Source organism: Vicugna pacos, chromosome 8 (assembly GCF_048564905.1).
Source record: "Vicugna pacos chromosome 8, VicPac4, whole genome shotgun sequence".
NCBI classification, from domain to species: domain Eukaryota; kingdom Metazoa; phylum Chordata; class Mammalia; order Artiodactyla; family Camelidae; genus Vicugna; species Vicugna pacos.
In genome coordinates, this window is record NC_132994.1 from 55,573,682 (window position 1) to 55,596,903 (window position 23,222).

A 23,222-nucleotide genomic window follows, 5' to 3' on the forward strand; every position below is an offset into this window, starting at 1 on the left:
TTTGAGAGACTCTAGATTTGCAGTCAGAGGAATTGGGTGAAGTTGGCATAAATGAGGAAGTGACACTGGCAAAAACTTGACATTGAAGGAACTGTCAGATGTTTTGTACCATTGAATGTGGAAAGGATAAAATGTGGGATGTTGACCTAACTTTAGAAAGTTCTGAGAGTAACAATTCACAGGGGCATAGAAAAAGTGTGCAATCCATAGCATAAATTATATGATGAAGAGGCAGCAAGCTACTGTTCAAACTACTCCTGATGCTTTTTTTTAAATTGTGGGAATATACACATAATATGAAATTTATCATTAGAACATTTTTAAGTGTTCAGTTCAGTGTCATTAAGTACATACACAGTGTTGTGCAACCATCACCACCATCCATCTCCAGAACTTTAAAACATTTCCCCAGACTGCAGCACTTTAATGTTTCTAATGTTTTTAAACTACAATATGCTAAATAAATATTAATTTTACCATTTTTTCATTTTCCTATACATTTATAACAGAGTTTTTAATGTCATGACAAAAAATTTTAAAGGTCCCAGAACAGTTGTCATTTTTCCACTGATTATTAAGATTGCTTTGCATAACTTCAGTTGGCATGGTCATTTTTATGGCTTCACTATTGTGTAAAGCAAGGACTGTCTGTATATCAAAATTTGTGAGGTGAAGGGAAGTGCTCCTAAAGGAAGATTTTTGTAGTTTTGTATGCTTACATTAGAAAATAAGAAAATTCTTACAATGCATACATGTGTCCAATTATTGCATTATACACTTTAAACTTACAATGTACATGTTAATAACATCTCAGCACAACTAAGGGAGGGGAGAAACAAAAGGAGAAAATTCTCAAATTCGATGATCTAAATTTTCACCTTACGAGCTAGGAAAAGAAGAGCAAATTGAACCCAAAGGAATTAGAAGGAAGGAGCTCATAAAGAGCAGAAATTAATGTAATAAAAGTGCATAAACAACAGAGAAAAATCCGTGAAATCAAATGACCCAGCAATATTATTCCTACATATTTACTCAAAACAAATGAAAATATATGTTCATCCAAAGACTGGTATACTAATGTTCATATCTCATAATAGCCCCAGACTGAAAACAACACAAATGTTCATCAGGAGGTGAATGGATAAATACATTGTGGTGCATCTATTTTAATGGAGTATTACTTTGCAATATAAGGAATGAACTACTAACTTATGCAGCAACACAAACACTAACATTTTGAAAGCACCATGCAGTGTGTAAAAGAAGCCAAAAAAAAAAGGTACATACTGTATATAATTCTATTTATTTAAAAATCTTTAACAGGCAAATCTGATCTATAGTGACTGACGGTAGATCAGTGGTTTCCTGGTGCCTGTGGTGAGATGGGGAGATGGACTGTAGAAGATCATAGGAAACTTCTTAGGGGGATTGAAACAGTCCATGTCTTGTTAAGGCAGTAACTTGGGTGTCTCTATTGGTCACAAGTCATTGCGTTTAACACATGTGCATTTTAGTGCAAATCAAATACATAATAATCGTCACAATTATGAGGGATACCAAACTGTGAGTTTGAAGGATATGTTCATGTAACTTTGGATCCCAATGAACCAAGGGTATCGATGGTGGTGTAGGGGAGGTGGACACTTTTACAAGGATGCATGTTTGTGTTTATATTGTGTGTGTGTGTGTGTGTGTGTGGTGGGGCTGATGGTTCATTTTCCTGCCTCCCACCATCCTGCCCCAAAGAAACACCCCCTCCTTCACTTCGCTTTCTCTCACTCTTCTAAGTGCCTCTCTTCCAGCAGACAGAAGCGTTTTCATAGACATATTTACAGCACAGAAATTCAGTCAATGACAAAGAAAGCTGCAGCCTTCTGTGTTCTCTGCATTAAATACCTGGACAAATCCAGAGCTGAAGGAAAACATATTTTCTGTCCAAGGGTAATTTACAGCCCATGGCATTACTACAAAGTCAGTATATTACTCTCTCCAAGTTCCCAAACAATAAGCCACCTACTTCCTCAGGGCTTTTTTTTCCCCCAGGAACTATGTCTTTCAGGCATATTGATGGGTGGTAACACACACGGTGCTGTACTTCCTGGGGGAATTCAGACCCAGTCTGAACTAGTTACTGCCGGCAGGCAGTTCCTCCACAGCCTGCGGCTTGAGAGGATGTGGGGCCGCCACTAGCAACCAGAAGTCAGAATGGAAAGCAGCAGGACCTCAAAAACTGTCCCCGATGATGCCCAAACAGTTTCCTGCTTTGAAAGACAGCCCTGCTTTCTCTGAGTCTTGGCCCCAGAGCAAAGGATACCAGGCCATTTGCATTTCATTGGTCATCTCTCCGGGGCCTAAACTTCTCACTCAGCAAACAGATGCCAAGGAGCAGGCTAGGCAGCGTCTGCCCAGCAGCATCCTGTCCCAAGGCAGTGGTCAAGGCTGTGCTTCCTCCAGCACAGGAAATCGGTTCCTGCCTCCAACGCGGCAGCACGTGTGGGCCATGCAAACTGTCCTGGGCTCTGCCTCACCCACAACTTTGCTGTTTTGCTTCTGTTCATTCTTGCACGTAGCACCATTTGGAAAGCCCGGAAGCTACCTATCCCACTCCTTTACACACCTTCTTCACAAGCTAATTCTTGTAGTAGTTGTATGGTCAGCCCTCCGTATCCACAGCTTCAGTATTCACAGTGTAGTTGAATCCACAGATACGAGGCCCACAGATACAGAGGGCCAGCCTTACTGCACCATTTAAATAAGGGACTTGAACTTCCACAGATTTTGGTAACTTCAGGGGTCCTGGAACCAACCCCCGTGGTTACCAAGAAATGACTGTATATGATATTCCAAGACTGGACTCACTTGGGCTATTTCTTGGGCATGTTATGCACCAGTGAGTTTGGCAGAAGTCACAGAACATCATGTTTTCGTACGCTTGTTTTCTCAAATTTTCTTAAGCTGCCAATTACATAGAGATTAAGTGCTCAACTAGGATAAACAACATCTACTCCTTTGATTCATAAAATTTTGTCATTCAAATTGATCACACCTAGTCGTAAATATTCCATAAAGTTCTCCAACCAAAAAAGCTATGAACTGCTTTTTTTTTTCCAAGTTCCAAGTTTAGGGAGACATTGTGTCATATGAGAAACACTAGTCCCCCTGCCTGAGGCTGAGTCTAAGGTGGAGAGTGTGCCTGTCACACAAGCCAGACCAACAGTACAGAGACCTAGACTAAGGCTCTGGCCCGTGTGGGTCTGCAGCTTTCTGCTGGAATCTGAGCTTGACTTCGGAGGCCTGTGACTGACCCATCAAACCGAGCTCATTTTAATAATTTCCAACTCCGTTCCACATGTCCTTCTTGAGACTGGATATAACAAGGCAGACAAATGACCTACGTATTGGGACTAAAAACTTAAGGCCATAAAGTTTAATCTAAAACCCAAGTTGGAGTGGGGGCAGGTATAGCTCAGTGGTAGAGTATGTGCTTAACACGCATGAGGTCATGCATTCAATGCCCAGTACCTCCATTTAAAAAATCTCTCTTTCTCTCTATATATAACCCAAGTTCAAATATATATATATATATACACACATGTATATATACACATCTCCCAAGTGTACATTCTTAGTTGCAGTAGAATTTATTTTGCTCCCAGAAATGCTGGCCAAAAGATGTTGACCAAGTTCTGAACTAAGCCAAAAGTCAGAAATAAATTTTTTAAATCTACTTGTCAAAGAAAAGATCTTGGACTCTTTTTGACCTGTATTGTTGGCTAAGTCTTTAGCTTGAAAACATGTAACATCATTTCATTTGTCAGAGCCAAATATTCAGTGAAAATCATGTGTGTTTTGAAAATATTTAGATGTTCAAAAAATTCCTTGTGTTGCCTTTATAAAGTTTCATAGTTTTAATAAATCAAACTTAAAAAGACTTAACCCTTAAGAGGCATCTGATAGGGGACCCTAGATTTGAAATGATCAAATTAGTATTGTTTAGAATCTTATTAAACAGGTTCCATCTCTCACAAATGTAAATTCCCATCAAGTTTACAAGAACAAATTTTGTAGCTAAGTAAAATAAGAATAAGTAAATACTGTACTTCATATAGCAGGAAAAAAATTCCCCTGTCTGCATAGTACATTAGGTACATTACAGGAGGGTTTCCTTGCCCCAGAAAATTATCAGACTAAACATTAATGATATTGCAGGTGGCAGCAACATGAACTTAATATAATAGGGTTATTGTCAGTCATTTTTCCCCAATGATGTTTACATTTTCCTATAAATAAGATATTCATTGATAGCACAAAACAAGAGTCCTCTTCTGTGACCCTGACAGTGAGCTGGAGTGACTGACGGGAGAGGGCAGTGGGAGGAGAGGGGAAGGGAACTCCATTCTAACCCACATCTTTGGAAGCACAGATAACTGGTAGACCTTTTGACCATCCTTGAAATTTAAAACAGAGATACTGGCAGCAAGAATAGAAAGAGCAAAAACCAGCCCAGAACAAAAAGAAGTTGGTCAGTGTGTCAATTCTTCATTTTAGTGACTGAAAGATTGATAATGTAAAACTTAGAATTTACTAGAAGCTACTGTTGGCCCAATAAAATGTGGTTTAGGACATCAAACATCAATTATTAAAATGGTTCCAGACTGTGCTAAATTTCCTATTTAGGAATTGTGATATAATATCCTTGAAAATGCTACTTTTTGTTTATAAGGACACAGAGCTTACCGTCAGTTGATAGGCAGATAAAATTTAGCCTTTGTCAGTGATCTCACAAGTTTCATGGAATTGAATTTTCACCTAGGTCCGGAAAGGAAATCCAAGTAATAGGGTCCTAACTTCCAGTATAAAGCAAGAAGCAGTCAGCTAAGATCCCTGGGAAGAACTGTCAAATGCCACGGCCAGAGTCACATTAGGGAGACTGCAGCTGACTTCAGTCAGGTAACAAATGAAGACCGACCCCCCCCCAACAAAAGGAGTGATAGTTTGTTATAGGGGCAGAATCACATTCCAAACCAAACCCTATTTAAGATATGTGTGGTTAACATTTGCACCACTGCGTTATTATGCGTTATTTTCAGGAATGAAAACAGGCTGCTCTCTGTACAAGTGTCCTCGTGGCACCAGAGCAAAATACTCAGGGCACTGATACCTGTCCAGAGATGAAGACAAATTGCTAGAAAATGACCAAGGCAGTCAACCAAGATCTTGGGCACATTTTAAACTCATCTGTAGGTTTAAGTTGGTGGCAGAAATGGTGGCTTCAGCTACCTCTCGAAGTGAAACAATTTCAACCTACTCTTTTGACTAATGCCACCTCTGTTCCCATCGATACGTGGCAATCTGACAAGGCTCAGAAAAGAAACCCCACGTTGCTAGCATGCCTGCAGCCCCCAGTGTGAGCTAGACTGGGAAACTGGGTGGGAGGGGTGGGAGTGGGGTAGCAGTTCCTCTTAAACCCAAACTCCCCAGAAACTTTTTGCCTGAAGTTGTAAAAGTATTGGTAAATTTTTTAATGAATTTACTCTATGTGTTACAAATGTTAAACTCTTGAGCGCTGTGTCTCCCCAGCATCAGAAGTGTTTGTGTTGTGGCATAACAAGGCCCCCAGGGTATTTCCAGCCAGACTGGCAGCAAGAAGCAATATAACCATCTTGCAGAGGAAATATCATTCTTGCACATTACCCAAGAATTGGTGTTTAGCCCTACCAGGCTTAAGTAGGGTGGAGAAGTTTTAAAGAGTGATGTGGAGACTGGCCCGCCCCCAAAACAGACCCCACAACTCAGCATTTTCCTTGGAGAAGCCACTACTTCCCCAAATCTTGTTCACAAACCTGTAGGTGCAGAAGTGATTTTGTAAGTGTCCCAGAGTTGGCTAGACTTCAGCTGCTGACTCATTCAAACAAAGCCCGGAAGACAATGATGTATAAAGCTAGAATGCTATTTTAGAATTTTGCATTCTGGATGGCCCGAGCAGACCATTCTTTCCTTCTAGACAAGCTACGTTATCACCAAATTGCTTGGTGAGCGTGGGTGACAACCAAGGTAGTCAGGACACAATGGCATTGGGCTCTGATGACCTGTAATTTCCATCTTCATATTAGAGATTGACGTGCTGGGCAGACCAAATACACAGCCACTGATAACACACCCTCTTTTCACACGTCTTTGTGTCTCCTTTTCCTCTGTGTCCTTTGCTGATAAACTCCTTTGCCGATTGACACTTCTTTTTTCTTTAGTTATGTGACTCCTTTCCCTTAAGGTTACCGATGATCATTCATGCAGTAGGGTCGCTCTCCATGGCTGTGCTGGTCTGGTGTGCTGATTTCTGTTCTTTTCTTTCTTTCTTTCTTTTGCACGTTTAAAAAGATGTATTTACAGGAACAACTCCCATTCTCTGGGACTCTTAGAACAAGAGATCCACTTGAGGAGAAATAAAACAAATAGTGGAGTCAGACATAGCACTGTTCCCCAAGTTACCACCCCCCGGGTCCCAGGCCTTGGGTTGGGCTGATGTTTGCAGGAGGTAGCCTAGTAGTCCTTTGAACCCACCCTCTCCAGCCTGGAATTGATTTCTTAATTCAACCTACAGAGTGCAGTCTCTCATTCAAGTTGTTAGGGGCACTTCCTCAAGTGCCATCTATATTATGAAAGGATGTGAAGATATTTGATGAAAACCTGAAAACTGTGTGATTCCTTGAGAGCTGGTAGCTCATGGTGGGGAGGTGGGGACGGCGCTCAAGAAAAGGATAGAAAAGGTGTCACCAAGATGATTGCGTACCTGAGGGGGTTTTATCCTCAAAGCTATGTGCTTCCACGATCACTAAGATGTGACAATTGAAGGAGGAAGAAGGAAGAGGAAAAGACACACATAAACATCTGCAGTTGGGGGGTGTGGCAACCACATGCTGGTTCTTACTTGACTGCTCCTGGCTCAGGTGTGGTCCCTGATGGAGCACCCGTCATTGTCAAGGGCCAGAGCTCTGCACTCAGGGAAAATGAGAAAAACATGTTACCAATGATTCATAAACTTTGCTCTTTTTGATTTGCCAGGACATCAACTTTTTCTTCATTGGCCTGGACTATCTAGAGGTTAGGAAGGCAGAGGGCAGCAGGAGGAGATTGGGAGATTACTAGAAGGAATCCAAGGAGAGAGAAGATAATAATCACCTTCTGGAATTCCAAAACAGGATTTTGCAGCATAACATCAGCTTTACAAACTTGCCTGAATCCTTGAGAAAAGATTGTCCCCCTGTCTTTAGCTTAGCAATGAACCTGTCTGGCCCTCTAGATCCCAGAATTTTACATGAGGTACTTCAAGAACAGGAAGTGGGTGAGTGAAGGGCAGTGTGTGTGGTGGGGAAGGGGGGCTGTCTTTTTCTGAGCATAGAAAAGAAAAGGAGGAAGGGAGGCAGGTAGCCAGATGAGTGCCCTTTGCCCCTTCCTGGCTTTTGGCCTAGAGAGGAACTATATCTAGTCAATTCTCCTGATTCACTGCAGTCTGTTGTATAAAATCACCACAGATACTGAGGAAGCAAATACTGGCCCATTGCTTCTGGAGAAATACAGGGTTAGGTTCCTGTGAACCTGTGGTCACACATTTTCTTTTCCTTTTAAATAGACTTTATCTTTTAGAGCCATTTTAGGTTCACAGCAAAATTGAGCAAAAAGTAGAGTGTGCTCCCCTGTCCCCCTGCCCCTACCCTCAATCAACATCCCCACCAAGGTGGTACCTTTGTTACAATGGATGAGACCACACTGACACATCATTGTTATCCAGAGCCCATAGTTCGTCTCTAGCAATGTACAATCTATGGGTTTTGATGAACAATGCCTAAGCTACCATTATAGTATCATACCAGATAGTTTCACTGCCTAAAATCTCCTGTTTATCCCTTCCTCCCCGCTAACCGCAGCAACCACGGATCTTTCACTGCCTTCACAGTTTTGCCTTTTCCAGAGTGTCATGTAATTGGAATCATACCTAACGTAGCCATTTCAGCTTGGCTTCTTTCTCTTAGTAATGCACATTGAAGGTCCTCCCAGGTCTTTTCATGGCTTGATAGCTCATTTCTTTTCAATGTTAAATAATATTCAATTGTCTGAAGGTACCTCGGTGTTATGGACTGAATTGTGTCCACTCCCCCAAATTCATATATTGAACTCCTGACCCTCAATGGGACTGTATTTGGAGATAAGGCCTTTAGGGAGGTAATGAATGCTAAATGAGGTTGAAGATGGGGCCCTAATCCAGTAAGACTGGTGTTCTTACAAGAAAAAGAGACAAGTGCACACAGAAAAAAGGCCATGTAAAAGCAGAATAAGAAAGTGGCCATCTGTAAGCCAAGAACAAATCTCTCACCAGTAACCAAATTTTTCAATATTTTGATGTCAATCTTCCAGCCTTCAGAATTGTGGGGAAAACAATCTGTTATTTAAGTCATACCGTCTGTGGTATTTTGCTTTAGCAGCTGAGACAAACTAATACACATGGTTGATTGATCTTTTCACATACTAAAGGACATCTTGGTTTCTCCCAAGTTTTGGCAGTTATGAATAAAGCTACTATAAATGTCTGTGTGCAGATTTTTTTGTGGACATAAGTTTTCAAATCATTTGGGTAAATACCTTGAGAAAAGAAACATGACGTCTCACATGGTAAGAATATGTTTAGTTCTGTAAGACACCACCAAACTGTCTTCCAAAGTGGCTGCACCATTTTGCACTCCCATCAGCAATGCATGAGTTCCTGTTACTCCACATCCTTGTTAACACTTGGTGTTGTCACGATTCTGGATTTGGGCTATTCTAATAGGCGTGTGGTGATATCTCCTTGTGTTTTAATTTGCATTGTGCTAATGACATATGATGTGGAGTATCTTTTCATGTGCTCTCTTGCCGTCTATATATCATCACCGGTGAGATGCCTGTTTTCAGGTCTTTTGCCCATTATTGAAACAGGTTGTTCCCTTTCTTATTGTTGAGTTTTACAAGTTCTTTGAATATGTGGGATAACGGTTCTTTGTCAGATATGCTTCATGAAATATTTTCCTTCATTCTGTGGCTTGTCTTCTCATTCTCTTGACAGCATCTTTCATGGAGCAGAGTTTTTAATTCATTAACCAATCAATATATAACCCTGTTATATGTACGTATCTGTTTAAAAACACCTTATTTATCAGATTTATTAGATACTGTTGATTCAAGAACATTGAACTCACAGCCAATAGCTCTAAAATGCATGAAGGATGCTTATTAAAAACATGTTGTCTTAGTCTGCTCAGGCTGCCCTAATGAAATACCACAGACTGTGTGACTTAACAGAAATTTATTTTCCCACAATTCTGGAGGCTGGAAAGTCCAAGACCAAGGTTACAGCAGATTTCTGGTGAGAGCTTTCTTCCTGGCTTTTAGATGGCCACTTTGTCCTCACATAGCCTTTCCTCTGATTGCAAAAAGAGAGAGAGAACTCTCAACTCTGCTTAAAACATTAATCAGAACTCCACCCTTAAAATCTCACTTGATCCTCGTTACCTCCTTAGACGTCCCATATTCAACTACAATGACACTGGAGATTAGGGTTCAACATATGGATTTTAGAGGACACAAGCGTTCAGTCCATACCATGTGGATTTTCTCGTGTGTTCAGTCCATACCACATGTATTTTCTCTATTAAGGCACTTCACAGCCTTCTTGCTCTTAGGAACGCTACACAGCCCTTCAGAACTACACCAGTGTGCCATTTTAAATAGCAAAATCACCAATACAAAGCCAAAATAAAATTTTAAATGTTAAAAGAACACTTGTTTACAGTGTGAGCCCTGAAACAAGAAGGCAGAATGTCACCCTATAGGACTCCACGTGGAAACATACAAAAGGCAACTCAAATTTTTCACCACTCTGCACATGTCCACAAATGATAGTGAAAGGGCAAGAGTTAAAATAAATTTTAGCAAGTGGGCAAATTCACATATATGGAACTTGCAGATAATGAGGACTGACTGTATATATTTTAGATAAATTGAAGGAATCACTCAAAGGAAGGGGCCTCCCAAGACCCCCACACACCACTTTGGATCTTAGGGAGAAGATTATAGTATAGAAAGCCCATGATAACACGTGGTCATCAAAAGAGGATGAAAGGACAGGAGCAGATAGGAAAGGTCTAGCTTGCAATCTGGAGCCTCCCTTGTTTCTCTTAGCCCACAGGACACTGAGTTGAGTGCAGAGAACCAGCCATAGGCCTACTGTGACAAGGCAAGGTGACCCTACAGCAAAGGTCATGGGCAGACGGCCAGGCCAGGTTGCTGAAGGGAAAATGGCAGAAACCCAGGGGCTATAGCTCATTAGCATTGAATAGAAACAGAGGCAGAGAGCAGGAACTGTGTAATTAAATTCTTTTCAAGAACCTTGCTGGAGCCAGAGTCTGCCAGCTGCCGATTTCAGTCCCGAAGTGCAACAGGGCTTCCTGAATGAGGAGCTAGCCATTGGAGATGCAGAAATTCCTTCCGATGCAACCCATGAACACTCGTAAGACCAAGGGCCTCTGCAACAGCGCCCTGACCTCCCAACACAGCAGGGAGCCAGTAGGCCACACTCTAGACTCCATTATTCCATGAGGTTGAAATGCAAGGGGAAGGCCAGTCTAACTGGGCCACTGAGCAGCTTTATCCAACAGTGACTTAAAATAGCCAAAGGGACTATTTAAATTACTGGAGCTTTAAATCAGACTGGACATTCAGCATTTCCCCTACTTACCAATGGGTGGGAACCTGGGCCGAGAGCCACTTTAGTTAAACAAGAGATAAATTCCTTTTTCTCTGTTTATCTCAGATGTACTATGAGGTGAAATATGTAGCCCAGTTACACAAATTTCTTTTTCCAATTGGTTTGTTTTTGAATGGTGGTCACAACTGGTGAGGGAAATAGATGCTCATCATTAATCATAATGACAAGGCAGTTCACGGTGAGTGCTTTAAGTGTTAGTTGCATCGATTCGCTTTATCCAGAGGGCAGCAGTGAGCTTTGGCAATGCTGTCAGCAAAGGAAGACATTGCTGCTCCGGAGGGCTGGTGCCGCTCAGTCTGGCCGTCTTTGGAAGGCTGCTACAGTACATGTGGATGCAATTCTCACGGTTTCCAGTGCTGAGTGCAGGGTAATCTGTCCGGTGCACAGGAGCCAGGTCCCTGCCCTGCCGTCTTCTTTTCTCCTTCTCACACACTCTCTTACCTCTGCATCCCCACCATGAGTCCCTGGAACACCTTACATACCTGATTCTCTCTAGTAGTTATTGCTTCTCATTTGGCCTCCTCACTCTTTTAATTGCCCAGCAATTCTTCATGTCCTTGATGATTTTGTTCTTCAGATTTTAAATGTGCTGATTATTTTTCACTGCCACTCCTGCCATCCCCATCCAGTTCCATCCTCCTCTGCGCTGTTCTGCACCCTTGAAGTACTTGGGGAAGGGCGTTCGGGATTCTTGCTGGCCCTACTTCCAGTTGGGTTCCATCTTGGAGGGCACTCTCCCCATCCCCCCCGAACCTTCCTGCTTTCCCGCAGAGTCTCTGGCTTTTGCTGCATCCCTCCCTGACTACAGCCTCTGCTGGGAGTCATCCTCATCATCCCCATAGCTCAACGGGATGTAGGGACACTCTTGCCCTTCTCTTGCTCCTTCGGTCTTGCTGGTGGTGATAGCTTCCACGTGCCAGCCTCTGAGTGCTTAACAACTCCATTGTTTCCTTTAAGTCTGCCCACACCCCTATCATTTCTTCACTGAAATGTCTTGATTCAGTCACAGTAATTGGATTCTGCTTCCTGATACTCCAAGTAATCTCCAGTTTACTATTCGTGATGCTTCTTTTAAGTCTTGAATGTTTCCTGGTTCAGCCCACAGACCATCTGCTTTCAGAATCATCATCATTTCTGGCTAAAAAAGCAAACTCCTGGAGTCCATCCTAGCACCTTTCCAATCAGGATCCTTGGGAGGGCTGGTAAAGATCGGGACATCTTCATTTTAACCAACTCCTGAAGAGCTTCATAGCCAAACTGAACCCAAAGAACTTCATACAAGTCTCCCCTCTGGCTGGGGTCCACCCAAGTGTCTTTTGGAGCAAGTCAGTAGTTGTCCAAAACCCTTGGGTAAAGCCCCTTTTTATTCTTTAAAGATGAGTCAAAAATTAATTACATGTATTTCAAGCGATTTAAACTTCTAAGAGAAAAAGCTATCTATAAATAATGTATTTTTCAGCCAAGCCTAGTAAATTTTTGGAGGCTCCATAAAGCCCTATCTATACCTTTAGGAACACCTAAAGGACATCCATTAAAGGGGAGCTGAACTGTTCAGTCCAGATTGCTCTCTGTTACAAAGGCACCCATGTTTCTTCCATGCTCACTGTTTGGGATCCTGAGAGAATTCAGAATAGCAGTAACCAGAGCAGTTTAGTTGCATCTGGTTCAACTTACAAACTTTAAGAAAAGGAAACCAAGCTGAAGGGACTCGCCCAGAGTCTCACACCCAGTTGGTTTGTTTAGTGTATTTTTTGATAGGTTTTCCTGCTCCGATAATGACTTTAGGTGTTGTGTGCATACAGGTTGTGACGGAGTTGACCCTCTGGATCCAGTTCTTCCCCTGACACTTAGTTGGTGGCATAAGATTGAAATACCACCTATTTGTTTGGTTTTTGAGGTCTGAATTAGTTTCCTATTGCTCATAACAAATTACCACAAATTTAGTGGTTCAAAACAACACTTGTTTATTGGCGCTACAGTTTCTGTAGGTCAGAAGTCCAAGCCCAGCTTGGGCTTCTGCTGAGGGTTTCACAAGACTGAAACAAAGGGCTTGGCTGGGCTACATTCCTTTCTGGAGCTCCGGGTCCTTTCCCTAGTTTATATGGTTGTTGGCAGAATTCAGTTCCTTGTGGCTGTAGGACTGAGGCCCCTGTTCTCTCGCTGGCCATCTGCCAGGGCCACTCCACACTCCTAGAGTCTGTCTGCAGTTCACTGCCATGTGGCCTCCTTCATAGACTGTCTTTCACTTTGAATCATTCTGATTTTTTCTGTCTCTGACTTCTAGACCCAGATATAAAGGGCCTGTGTGATTCAGTCAGGCCCACTAGATTATCTACCTTTTAATGAACTCGAAGTCAGCTGGTGAGTAACCTCATCACAAAAGTGTGTCCTCAGTTCAAAGGTTCTGCCCACATTCAAGGGGAGGGAGTAGCACTAGGAGTGGATCCCAGGGGTAGGAATGTCGGGGCCATCTTCAGATTCTTTCTGTCACAAGGCATTAAAGCCGCAAACATTTGTTGAATGCCAAACACTGTTCTAAACCTTGTTAAAAGATAAACTGAGGCATATTTAAAATTTTTAAGAGTTTAAGCAGATATCAATTCCAGTTGGGTAGCACCAAATCAGAAGGGGTAAAGAGTACCCCATCAGTAGGAACCAGGGGAAAGACTTTATGGACAAAGTACAGAAGCAAAGAAAGGAAATTCTTTGACTGGCTATAGCTTGAAGTCTAGTTGGCTGTTTGTGATTGGTTGTCCTTAGCATTTTGGTTTTGTTACAGTCAGGCATTTACAGGCATGGCTTTTGGTTTGTTTATGTAGGGCCACTGGCAGGTTAGAGCTACCTCATTCTAATGGTATCCTTGTTTAATTACTATAACAACGCTATACTTGTTTTACTCATATAATCCTTACAACAGCTCTAAGAAGTAAATACTGTTATTACTATTATTGGATAATAATAGAAAATAGACTTTTTATAGACAAGTAACTTGAGGTACATAAGGGCAAATACAAATTAAAAATAAGAGTTTTAATTCCCCCTTTTAAAAAATAAGAGAAGAGACTCACACCACTCCCCTTGGAGAATTTCTTTTTTTGTCCTTTTCAAATGTACATAAGTCTTCTTAGTGGCTAAATAAAATTCTGGCCAGTCTCACAACTCAGGGACTGGGAGCCATCTCTTTGAAATGTAATCATCAAGGAAGACAATGCCCAGTGTCCCAGTGTCCTGGGAAGAGATTAGCCTACTGGTCATCTGATTCCCAGTTGCCAAATCCATTAACCTAATGTACTGGGTTAAATTCCCTTAGCAATATGAAAGAGTGAGATTTCTTTCTATTTTTGCAATCCCTTTAGCAGATTGCCTGTCATGTGGATTACATTCCGGTTTAGTGTTCATTCAGTAATAAAATTGTTTTCTTTCTTTTCTACCTTCATAGCAAGGTTTTCTGGGTTGGAAGGAAATTTTGTCTTTAATTATTTTTTCCCAATAGGTAGAGAGGAGTTAACCAACTGGTCGGTGACACCTTGCTGCTGAGTTGGCAGGGTTCAGATTGTGAGCCCTTGTCTCTACCCACCTCACTATCTTGCTGTTGTTTTACCAGAAACAACTTGTAGTTTCTCACTGTTCCTTAACAGAGACTTCATCACTGTTCTGTGATGGCCTCACAGCTAATCGTTTAGACCAGGGCTCCTCAACCTTAGGAACATTGACATTTTAGGCCATGTAACTCTCTGTTGTGGAAGCTGTCCTGGGCGTTGCAGGATGTTTAGCAGCATCCCTGGCCCCTACCCACTAGATGCCAGAAGCACACCCAGTCGTGACCATCAAACATGTCTCCAGACATCGTCAAATACTTGGAAAGAACAAGGGCAAAATCACCCCAGGTTGAGAGCTATTCCTTTAGTGGAAGAAGTAAGAAACACACACACACACAAAAACACACACACCATTCCTTGGCAGGGAGCAGGGAAGGGAGCGAAGAACCATAGATGGGAGAACGACATTGGCTTTCACAGAATGATTGGGGATCAACAGTCTGGTCATGGAGGCTGGAGCTTTTTAAATCTCGATTTTGCAGAAACAAGTAGAGACCAGGATTGGCTTAGCTTTGGCCTCATTATTCTTTCACCTTATTCTTTTTTTCTGGTTGTGCTGAAGGAAGTGCCAGAGAGGAGCAAGTCATAATAAAAATCATTCTCTTTACCAAAGATTTTGGCAGCTCTAGTTTGTCCTGTATTTCCCTATATTTGGTGAAACTTAAAAATCTGTTAAACACCCTAAAGGATCTTTTGTGTGGGATGGAGGTGAAAAATTAATGAGTTGAGTCAAGGACTGCACTTCAGGCTTTATACGGACTTTATACCGCTGCAGACCAGCACAAAGATGACTTCATCCTAGGGAATTCTAAACTTAAAGCCTGGAACCAATTCAATGGAAGACTTTAAAAAAAAAATTATTTCCTGCTACATTCAAAACTGTGTGTCTTTCCTGTACTAACAAGAAACTTTTATATATACATTTTATATACATATATATATGTGTGTGTGTGTATATTACATATATATAGCTTTTGGAGCAAGATAACTTAGGAACTGAAAACCAATCCAACGCACTTTCACCCCTTTGCCTGAACATTCTGTACTTTAAATGCACTGCAGAACTATTGTTGTCTTTGTTCTGTGGCCATTTCCTTCCAAGCTGTGTAAAGAACTATTTCTTTCACTCAGTCAGCAAATACTATGTATCAAAGATCTGCTATCTCACCAGTACATTAGGAAAAGACAAAGAATCATAAGACCCAGGCTCTCCACTCTCAAGTTTGGTCACTGCTGGGAGAAACCGGTTTTATATCTGAGATGGGAAAGCATTTGTAAAATTTTCCAATCTGGGAGCCCTGCTACTCACAAGCAGGTCAGGTTTCAAAAGTATATTTGTTGATCCTTTTGTTTATAAGTAAAAGGAAGCGAAAAGGTCTTTAATATTGTCTTGCTTTTTGATGTATTTTCACCAAATGGAAGGGAGAAGGATTTTGTTCATGTTTTAGATTTTGACACACTTTGTTCCTCCGTACTTAGATATGTTGCCATTGCATGAGGCATCCTTTTTTTAAATAAAGCAATGTCAACTGAAATGAAGATCTATTGAGGAAAATATCTCACCAGATGATATTTACAATGTTCTATGAAACCCCTTAGCAACTACATTATGATGTCATGCAAATTCCAACAGGCATTAAATTTATGAAAACTTCGGTCACATTTTCACTATACTTAAGCTTGGAATTATTGGATCTGCATTCTAGATGTCTGCTCGATTAACCTAAAGCTGTTGTACATCGAGTCTCCGTGCCTTGGCTGGGTGGCCTGGTGGATCCTGTTTTATTTTTGCCACCACAAGCCTAATGCTAAGTCTTGACACTGGTCCCTCCAGTACTTTCCACAACGTGGCTGCCAAGGTCAAAGGCTGCCTTCGAAGTCTCAAACACAGGAATCAAAGGAAACTTCTAACCTTGGGAAAATCCCTGCTAGAATGACTATGATGTCACAGACGTTAATACAAGGAGACGCTGACCTGACTTCTCTATCTTTCAAAACCCAAGTTCCCAGAGGGCATTATAGGGTTTAGGGGAGGAAAAGCTTTTCCTCTACCTTCTAAGGTTCTTTTTCTGAAGGCTGCAAATTAAACTGACTGAAGGAAACCAGAATGTGTCACCCCAGAATATGCCACTTCGGCATGATTATCTTGAATTATAGGCACTTAGGCAAAGCAGGTACAAGAACACTCTGACCCTCCTTTTTCTTCCTGAAAGCTGGAGAAAAACTCCCTTGTGAAAGGTGTCCTGCCTGTGTCAGGAAAAAGGACGACATTCCTATCACTGGAGATGGGGAACTGGGGGCCAAGAAATCTGCACAAACAAACCATATTTAACTAACCCTTTTCTTCCTAGTTACTTCTTCACCATTTACTACCCCAAGCCCAGATGCCTTTGTTGTGAGAATTCTTCACAAATGCATGGTTTCTTTGTCTATCAGGTGTAAAGGCTTCCTGCTCTGGTCACGCAGGGTCTTCTTTCTCTTGACAAAGCTCTCGTGTACGTGTAAAAATTTAATCCAATGTTATTCTTTTCTCCTGCTAATATATGTCTTCTCTCAGTTTAATTCTTAGGCCCAGCCAGAGACCCCAAGAGACGAGAGGAGAATTTTTCCTCCAGTAGGACACCCTCATCACCAGGGGTAGGGAATTCAGGCTGGGAAGACAAGACGGAAGACAGATACAAAATGCATACAAATTTATTTATTTGATGTCAACATTTTTATGGGACATAGAGGTGGGGGAAGGACTTTATAGGAAAGAAATAAAAAGCCCCAAAGACTTGGGAGGTTATATACCATTTTAACAAGGGGCAATAAATTGTAAAGAAATGACTAAACAAAAGAAAGGAGTTTAAGCTTTTAGGGGTGGTAAATTATGTGAAAGTGACTAGGAAATACATGAAGGAAGCTCATGGCAGTGTTGGGGCCCATGTAGACCACTCCAGAATACACCTCCATGCTGTATTGATTATTTTGAATTAAAGTTACTTAAGAAACGGTCAATACAAGAGGGGCACTCTGACCCTCCTTTCTATCTCTCTGAAAACAGGAAATAAATCGCTCCAGGGGAAGATGCATTCCCTGCCTCCGGAGATAGGACACCCTTATTACCAGAGACAGGGAATTCAGGCTAAGAAGCTTGGATGAACAAACCTTGTTACTTCTTTAATTTACTACCCCAAGCCCAAACTCTGTTTAGATTCTTCATTAATTGAGCACCACAAGCCTAAGTTTCTTTGTCTTGTCAATTCCTCACAAATGTATTGTTTCTTTGTCTTAAAATATAAAAGCTGTGTGCTTTGGGAACTGTATTCAATATCTGGAACTATAGTCAATATCCTGTAGTAACTTATAATGAAAAAGAATATGAAAACGAATATATTTATGAATATGCATGACTGACATATTACGCTGTACACCAGAAATTGACACATTAAAATTGATGATACTTTGGCCACTTCTTAGATCTTATTTCTATGGGACCTCCGTGCACACAAATTAAAATTTGTTTCTTTTTCTCCTGTTCACCTGCCTTGTGCAGTTTTATTATTACTCCAGCCACAAGAACTCAAGATGGGTAGCAGGGAAACTTCCCCTCCCCGACAGAAGAGAGGGTTATTTTCATAAGGTTTATTTGTGCAGGCTCATCCAAGCATCAACTCCGCATCTCAAGTGATAAGAAGATTCTCTTCCTCCTGGTACTGGGAGGGCACGTTTCTCATGGGAAATGTATGCCTGGCTTTTGAACAGAAAGGAGGAGGGCAGAGAGGCCTCCCTGAACCTGCTGTTTTCCACTCAAAGTAATCAACATGCCATAGTGGCATATTTGGGGGTGACCTGTTCTGATTCCCTTCGGTGGGCTCCAGGATTTTCTGGCTGGAGCTTCATTTTCTTTCACAGGTGGGAGGCGACCCTGAATGGAGTCTGAGTGGTTCTCAGGATATTCTCAGGGATGGCTTTTGGGTATGGCTGGAAGGTCCTCCACTTCTGGCTTCATTTGGTATGTTTTATTGGGGGAAATGGCACTAGATCTTAGGCATGAACTCAAGCATGTGACTGACACTCACGTTTGCCGTGCCTGGCCCACCCAACGTGTATATTTCCATTTCCTCAGTCCCTTGTTCCTGCTGTCACTGATTGTTAAGGAGCGTAGAGATGTATCATTTTTCACAGGTGGCATGAGTCACTCTTTGCCCTTTAAAATATTTGTCCAGTAATTCATCTAATTTTCCCTGCAATGTTTGCTATTGTCTCACAATTTTCAGTTTATTATCTGTACTTACGTTTCTGTCAAAGTGACACATTTCTTCTAAGATAATGATCCTAAAACATCTTTGCAACTAGACCACATCTAGCAGAAAAACTTAATGGCAAAAACTGACAGTGCGTGTCCGTTGATACCATCTTTTGGTGCCAGTAGAGTTGAAGCGCTTCGTCTCTGGAATGGTTTTATTGTATCTAAGTTTAGGAATTATTTACTAGAAAGGGCTTCTGTGGTGTTTGTTAGGAGGCAGTTACACCTACAATTCACTGCTGGTCTTCTCCTGGTCTCTCACAAGACAGTGGGCTGTAAGGACAGCAGGGATGGACTAGGGATCGAGGTATTTGCCCTACCCTGTGGCTCACTGGCTACCACGTGGCCAAGGGCTACCGCATGGACAGAGCAGGTCCACAGATTAAGTCCTTGCAATTAAGTACCAAGGACTTTCAAACCCTAAGCTTTAAACCTAAAATATCTTCCCTTATTCTCATCCATTGTGAGCAAAATAAGTGTAGCTTAGCATCTGGTTCACTTTCCTGGAATCAAATTACTAGTCACATCTGCCAGTAGAAAGTGCTTCTTCATGGGCTCGTAGAGCACTGTTGTTTCTAAAAAAGAAAATACATAGACTTAGGTAGCACATGCATGATTTAGGTAAGAATTGCTGGCAGTGGGTCATCTCAAGCAGCCACCACCATTGAATCATAACTTTAACCTGCTCAAGTCTTCCAGATCTCCATCCAAAACTCTCTGGAATCCTTAGTGAAAATGGTAGCTGCCACCAGAAATAATTGAAGGCCTAGAGATTCCTATTTCTCCTTGAATACTCACCAGTGGCTTCAAGCTGCTAGAAAACAAATGTCATAAAAACCAAAGATAAGTAGGAAAAAAACAAAACACAGTATAAGAAGTCAGCAGAAAAATACTCCTTTCTGAATTGGTCTGGTTACCAACAAGTATCTTGATTCAAAGTAGATGAGGTCCTTTCCATATTTTGGCAATTGTAAACAATGCTGCTATGAACATTGGGGTGCATGTATCTTTTTCAGTTAGTGTTTTTGGGTTTTTTGGATATATACCCAGAATTGGAATTGCTGGATCATATGGTAGTTCTACTTTTAGTTTTTCTAGAAATTTCCATACTGTTTCCCATAGTAGCTGAGCCAATTTATATTCCCATCAACAGTGCACAAGGGTTCCCTTTTCTCCACATTCTTGCCAACATTTGTCGTTTGAGTTCTTTTTGACAATAGCCATACTGACACGTGTGAGATGACATCTCATTGTGGTTTTGATTTGCATTTCTCTGATGATTAGTGATGTTGAGCATCTTTTCATGTACTTGTTGGCCATCTGCATTTCCTCTTTGGAAAAAGTGTCTATTCAGTTCTTCTGCCTATTTTTTAATCGGATTGCTTATTTTTCTGATGTTGCATTGTATAAGCTGCTTATATATATTGGGTATTAATCCTTATAGGTCAAATCATTTGCAAATGTTTTCTCCCATTCAGTAGGTTGTCTTTTCATTTTATTAGTGGTTTCTTTCACTGTACAGAAGCTTTTCAGTTTAATTATGTCCTATTTGTTTACTTTTGCTTTTACTTCCTTTACTTTAGGAGATGGATCCAAAAAAATTGCTGTGATTTATGTCAAAGAATGTTTTGCCTATGTTTTCCTCTAGGAGTTTTATAGTATCTGGTCTTACATTTAGAGCTTTAATTCATTCTGAGTTTATTTTTGTATATGGTGCTAGAGAATATTCTAATTTCATTCTTTTACGTGTAGCTGTCCAGTTCTCCCAGCACCACTTTTTGAAGAGACTGTCTTTTCTCCTTTGGGTATTCTTGCCTCCTTTGTCATAGATTAATTGACCATAAATACATAGGTTTATTTCTGGGCTTTCTATCCTGTTCCATGGATCTATGTGTCTGTTTTTGTGTCCATCAACAGATGAATGGATAAAGAAGATGTAATACACACACACACACACACACACACACACACACACACACTGGAATACTACTCTGCAATAAAAAGTACAAAATTTTGCCATTTGCAGCAACATGGATGGACTTGGAGGGCATTATGCTAAGTGAAATGTCAGAGAGAAAGACAAATACTGTATGATAACACTTACAAGTAGAATCTAAAAGAAAACCCATCAAACTAGTGAATATAACAAAAAAGCAGAGTCACAGATATAGAGAACAAACTAGTGGTCACCAGTGAGGAAAGAGGGGCACCATGAGTGTGGGGGAGTGGGAGGCACAAACTATTGGGTGTGAGACAGGCTCAGAGATGTACTGTACAACACGGGGAACATAGCCTATATTTTGTAAAAACTGTAAATGGAAAGTCACCTTTAAAAATTATATAAAAAATAAAAATAAATTGATATAGCAATTTTAAAATTAAAAAGTATATAGAAAAAAACCCTAACAAAGTAGATGAGGTTCCCTCCTTGCCCGGCTTTCCACCCTTCCCTCCAGGGCTGGACCTCCTGGGACTTGTTCTTGCACTGCAAATGGCCAACCAAACGTTTCTATCCTGCTGCAGCTGCCTTTTAGGTTGGCTCTGGTCCCTGAAGGTGAAAAGCACCGTTCTCTCTGGTTCCCAAAGTATCTGCTTTTGGCTTCTGTGGTGCATGGTTCAGGTAGGGCCTCAATTCACTCCTTTTCTAAGGTTTTCCAGTGTTTTGGGGGGGATCCCTAAAATTCTTTCTTGATTCCTATCCCATTATCTTTACACTGGGTGGTTTACCTGTAGTGTGTTTAGCAATCAGTTGTTAAAAACGTGGTCTGCTTCTCCCCTGTTCGGAATGAAGTAGCTGCTGAACAAATATTTTGTGATGACTCATAACCCGGGAACATTTAAGTTGCTGAATGAATAATGAGCCCCTCCCAGCCAGGGAATTGATGTCACCATCACCCACTTCAGGGTAGTGTCACAATTACTCAAATACCTCAAATATCTGTAACAGGGATAAAATTTTTGAGGCATTAAGTCAATATCTTTTTGGTTCTGATGATTCATTTTCCCTCACTGTACTGGAAATCGCCACCCATTGGACCCAGAGGCAGAATTCAGTAAGAATGAGAACTATCGCTGCGCTTTGTTTAAAAATGGGTCTTAAAAGATTAGAATTAGACAAAATTCTAAAAACAAACACTCCTGTTTTGCAAAAGTTCAGCCTTGCTGAGAAAAAAAGATTAAAAAGGAAATGTTTGTAGTCTGATGTGCTGGATGTGGGAGGACTGGTTCTAGGGCAGAAAGGAGAAACAGGCAGTTCTCAGACTCAAGAAGGGATTAATTGCTAAACTCCTGTAACAGCCTTCCTGGGCTGCAGAAAGGAGCAGAATGAGAGGTGGGGGAGAAGGGCCAGGGCCAGACCTGGGCATAGGAGCAACCAGAGAGGTCTGGGGGGAATCTGTGAACACAGCGTGAGCAAGGGAAAATAGCCAGACTCATAGACTGCCAGCAGTCTCATCCTGGGGGAATGGACCAAGGCACCCACACACACAAGTCCCAGGGGTCTCACACACTGCAGCGTGGTACTAAGATGGCAAAGTGAGGGTAGGCCCCGGGCAAAGGGAGAATAAAGGCGCCAAAGGGACCATCTGACTGGATAAGTCCTGGGGACAGAGTGCAGGATCCACAGACCCATGGAGACCATGTGAGCAGGCTCATGGACATCAGCAGGGAACACCAGCACAATATCCAAGGTGCATGGGGTTGATCACTCCTCCATGAACAGCACAGCACAGGGTGCCGGCTCTTTAGCAGAAGCCAAGGGGCTGCAGAGGGCGACCTGGGGACAGAGGTCCTCCCGCCTTCACCTAGCACACAGTCCTCTAGTCTAAAATGAGAAAAGAGAGACAGGGAAATTCTTGAGCAGGGAGAGGCCACCCTGAAAGAGGATTTGAACTTTGAGTGGACTCAGTATTTACCCCAAGAAACTTTTTAGCCTGGAAAAGAATGGACATTGTCAAAGAAAAGACCCATCCTGTCATCGCTGCAAACGGGCTCCAAACAAGAGGAGCTCAGTGAAGGAAAATAAAGACGCATTTCGTTACTTTTCATTTATGCGTATCTGATCAACACTGTGTGAATTTTGATCCTACTATGAACACTGAGCATTTTTCCATCAAGTTTAAGTGGGAAAATATGCTTCCCCTCCCCATATAAGAAGCAGTAATCACTAGACTGCACCTTAAATCTGGAAAACTCCTTCATTCGATACACACTGAGTTCTTACTATGTATCATGTAATGTGCAAGCTCTCTGAGTCCAAATTAGAAATATAATGGTCATTTGGGACACTGCAAACAAAGTATGCTCTCTGCCAGTGAAAATCAGAAGATCCTAGAAAGATGATACCTGTATTAGTGAAAATATTAAAAAACAAATGTCCTCACCTAGCTTCGAACAAGATCCCAAACCAAGCTTAAGCAGGTGCTCACTGGTCACCTGCATGTTGTGATTTCATACGCAGTTAGCACTCCCATCTCCAACTCTTCTCCATAACCTATGAATGGATTCTATATGACCACTTTAGTCCTTAAAGTTA

At 41.6% G+C, this 23,222-nt stretch overlaps 1 long non-coding RNA gene across 1 annotated transcript; it reads right to left on the minus strand.

The window, feature by feature from the left end:
* Positions 1-6,074: 6,074 nt before the first annotated feature.
* On the minus strand, positions 6,075-21,524 carry LOC140697881 (uncharacterized). The gene is made up of 3 exons (XR_012075264.1): positions 21,416-21,524; positions 6,791-6,992; positions 6,075-6,432 (listed from the first exon to the last, which is right to left on the minus strand). It is a non-coding gene; the product is annotated as an uncharacterized lncRNA (long non-coding RNA).
* Positions 21,525-23,222: the final 1,698 nt, after the last annotated feature.